The sequence below is a fragment of the Hydra vulgaris genome, chromosome 03 (assembly GCF_038396675.1).
Source record: "Hydra vulgaris chromosome 03, alternate assembly HydraT2T_AEP".
Taxonomy (NCBI): domain Eukaryota; kingdom Metazoa; phylum Cnidaria; class Hydrozoa; order Anthoathecata; family Hydridae; genus Hydra; species Hydra vulgaris.
In genome coordinates this window covers 22,440,373-22,445,000 of record NC_088922.1, presented here as the reverse complement: position 1 = coordinate 22,445,000, position 4,628 = coordinate 22,440,373, and positions in this window count along the sequence as shown.

The following is a 4,628-nucleotide window of genomic DNA, read 5'->3' as shown; positions in this document are numbered from 1 at the left end:
GCTCTGTGACAAGACCGTTAAGTCTTCTTGGGACCAATAGTAATATGCAATAAAACCAAGAAGAAGAAAAAAATGTCGAATAATGAATTTCGGAATAGTGTCGAATATATTAATAAGGCCTAATGTCGCAAAGAATAGGAATAGTGTCGCAAATAATAAAAGGAATAGTGTCGTAAATAGTAAAATCGGAATAATGTCGAAAACATAAAAAAAGAATAGTGAAAATGGAATAGTGTCGCAAATAGTAAAATCAGAATAGTGTCGCAAATAGAATCGATATTTGGATCTCTTGGTTCTTGTGCCAGAACTCGAACTACTGCACCGCGGCTGTTTAACAGTACTCAATAATCATAACAGTACGTACTAATGTAACTAAATAAACTGCTTAGCAAACAAAGACATGCTTTAAGAATTCGCTTCTCACAGACTAAATTGCTATTTATTAAATTTAATATTCTCAACGTATTTCAACTTAAACTTTATCATATTCTTAAGTTCGAAGTTGATAAAAAAAAAAACAGCACACATATTTAACTCAAAGAACAGATTATATTATTAAACTATGATGTTTTTTTTATCTAAAAAACGTATTTATTTAAAATCTTATTTAAATTTGGACAAGCGATTGGGATTTTAAAAAGATTTAAAAAAAAAAAATCTTCGGTCTGGTTTTTTTTGCTATAAACATTTATATTTTATGATACCGCAAAATTTATCATTTTAATTTTTTTCTTAACTCATAGACCTGATCATTTAACGGAAATATGCGATAGTCAACAAAATATCATACAGACGCTACAATATTTTAAAACTGCCTTAACTACACTGAATACTAAGTTTCAATAGGGTACCGTTTGGCTTTCGTCACGCATATATTAAATAAATTAAAACTAAGGATTCTGGGATCGAAATGCGGACAAACAACTCAAAAATGTATAATACAAGTTATTCAGTTTTCAATACAAACTCTCAATAACTTTTTGAATTCTTGTTTAGTGTTAGTGAATTTTTAAGAGTTGATTACAACGAAAGTTTCATTTTGATCAGTTAGTTTAAATTTAACATTTTAAAGCCTGATTTCTCCAAGTTTTTATTTTTATCAGTAAATAGTTTTCTTTAGCAATAAGTGAAGTTTAATAAACGAATGAATTTGATAAACCCTTAATGCGCTCAGGGTGGGTATATTTCCCAAAAGTCAACTAGTTAACCTTCCTTCGTATTAAGCACCTGGAGTAATCGCTTAAACAAAAAGAATTTGACAAGAAAAATATTAACTAGCTCTCTAAAAATTAACTGTTAAAATGATATTTTTAAAAGGAAAACATTAAAAATATATTTAGTTAATAAGTTTATAAATTTCTTTTTAAAAGTTGCGACCAAATAAAATAAGTATATGTTTACAAAAAAATTTATGAATACGTTTTAACCCATAATTTTTAAGAAAGCTTAAATTGAAAAATCTGTTTAAAGTGGTTTTTATTCTTTTTAAATTTACTTTTTCTTGTATAAGCATTTGCATAAGAATGACACAAAGGAATCTTTACATACACATTGACAAAAAATTGCAATAAGCAAAAAAAAATAAACAGTTAAATTTGTAAAAACAAAATTGAAATTTTACAAAGATTGTCGAGCACACAACCATTGTTAAAAGTTTACCAATTATGAAGTGACATAAACTAATTAAGATGCTTATGCCAATAAATAAAGCATCACTTCATCAAATAATCCGAACTTTTGATTGAATTGTTTATTTTAATTTGAATCTAAATAAATATGTTCATTGAATTGTTCAAGATAAACTCGTGCTTTTTACAAGTCTTTTTGATCGCATAGCCTCTTCTTTTGTCAACTTCTTTTGTCAACTTCTTTTGTGAACTTCTTTTGTCAACTTCTTTTGTCAACTTCTTTTGTCAACTTCTTTTGTCAACTTCTTTTGTCAACTTCTTTTGTCAACTTTTGTCAACTTCTTTTGTCAACTTCTTTTGTCAACTTCTTTTGTAAACTTTTGTCAACTTCTTTTGTCAACTTCTTTTGTCAACTTCTTTTGTAAACTTCTTTTGTCAACTTTCACACACTTAAAAATAATGCAGTATAAATAGTTGTTTGTTTCTGTAAAAGCAAGTCTTTTTAAAGACAAGAAAACTTCAAAGTTAATAATCTCCATAATTCCACACTTCTGAAATGAAGCCACATCACTAATGCTCACTGATATAAAATTTGATACATGCTTACGCTTTTTTACATATAACTATTAAAACTTTGTTTTAACCTTCATACTCCTTGAGTTAAAATATGAAAGTTGATAATTTGCTGGTCCAAGATAGTCATAAAAGTAGAAAATTGAGATTCATTAAAGCGACAAAACTATATTTTTCATGTTTATATAATAAAGTAATAAATGGTACAAAAAATCAACAATAAAATCATGGCTATTTCCAGTATTAAAATCAGCAATGCTGCATTCATTTATATCAGAACTAATAAAGAGTTTAGGAATTTCTTTGTTATGATAATTATACATATTATTTGCGCCATTTGTTAATATTATTTTCATTATTTTCGACAAGATAATCTACAAGATGTAAACTTTTTGTTTAAATATATAATTTCGAAAGCTTTATTTTTCTTTTTTCCAAGTTTGTTGTCGAATCTTTAGTTATTCCTATTTTGTTAATTAACACCAGCTGGCAAACGTTCAAGGTAGCAGATGAGAATAAACCCTTAAGGTATTATTTTATTGCACTTTTATACACGTTTTCTTTAGAATTGGCATTAAGTCTCTTAGCATTTTGTTTTGAGCAAATAATATATAGTAGAAGTCAAAAGTACGCCTCGTTTTCAAATCTAAAACGGTTGCCGTAATTATAGTTAGCGTAGCAGCGGTATGTTATGAAGTTGTAGTCATAAGAGGACGTCTTTTGTAAATGTCACAATATTGCTGTAGTATTTATTTTACCATCATTATGAATATGAATTGTAGAATTTTCTGAAACGTTCATTTTAAGAAAAGTTCTAATCTATTGCTATATTCTAAAGCTCTAATTTATTGCTATATTTCATTAATTTAATTATTTTATACATTCTATATATTCAGCTATATATTTCAATAGTGATATAGAACTCATGTTGTACTTTTGACTTCTTCCTCTAAAGTAACGTCAGGGTTGACTCAAGGTTCTATCCTTGGCCCTCAATTTTTCTTATAGTTTTCAATGATGATCTATAAGAAATTTTCACATCTAAGGTGACATCATTTTCTGATGATACCACTATTGATTTTTGTCTTTATTAGAAGTCAACACTCTGATTGCTTGGAGGGGGCATTTGAGCTTCTGATTTCACTCCTGATATGGAATGGCACTCTCATTGGTTGGTGATCTTTAACTCAGATAAAACTTATTTTTAGCTAATTGTTATAGCAATAATCTGGATTATTTTTTATCTATGAATGGTAACGATCAGCCACCTAGATTGTGTTTTCTAGGATTATCTCTTACTTCTGATCTTTCTTAGAAACCACATATCAAATCCATTACAAAATTAGCATCTCTTTCATGCTTCAGATATCTTACTCCGGGTTCTATTCTTTATCTCTATAAATCTCTAATATGTCTTTGTATGGAAAACTGTTGTAGTATCTGTTGAGGATCTTCCAATGATGTCTTTTAATCATCCCTAAAAATAGTACAATAGTAGTTGCTCTAAAGAGCTAGGGTCTCTGGTGCCATCTACTAAAATTTACTCCGTGTTCCTTGTCATTCAATTAAGCCTCGTCCTTATACTGTGTCTGTTCTTAAGTGCTCTCAATCTTTTGAATGTTCTGTTAATTGTTATCATGCTCTATAGCCTTCATCTTCAGTCTTGTTTAAAACAAAAAAGAATCATTGTGTTTAAATATTTATTACTTTTGTAATTAGAAACTTTGGTTAAAAACCTTTAAAGATTTAGACATTTTTATTGTTTTTATTGTTTGTTTTTTATAAATTTTTTTTTAATTTCTTTAGTTCTGCCATTCGACTAATTTGTTAAAGTTTCCCTACTGTGGAAAAATGATTTTTATTTAGTAAATTTTGATGATTTTTAAATTTACTTTATTAAGCATAAGCCAACAGTTTAGCAAAAGAGCTTTAATTCAACGCAAGGTAATACTTTTGTTTTTTAGTAACATTAAAAAACTAGTTAATGCTGTTCGTCACATTACAGCTATTCATATTAGGCTGGGTGAATAAAAATGAGCAATTGCTCTTTTTACTCAGTAGTTGGTCAGCTTTACTTAACTTCAACAATTTTGCTTAAGCTTTTATTTACGTAAAGCTGAGCAATTACTGAGTAAAAGCAATTGCTCATTTTTATTCACCCGACCTATTGAAAATAATAATTTTTGTTATACTCATTGTAAGTGATTTGGCTTTTATGGCCTAATTTACAGAGTTAGGTTACTTTTTTTTTTTTTAACAAAGATTTTACAAAATTTTGTATATCAACAGTGCAATCAAATGAATAGCGTGAGTTGAATCTCTGACATTTTCTATTTTGCTAATGAAAGACATAGCTTTTTTCTGTTTTATATATTGCAATATAAAGCAGATATCTAAAGTACAAATCATGTAATAGATGTTAAAAAT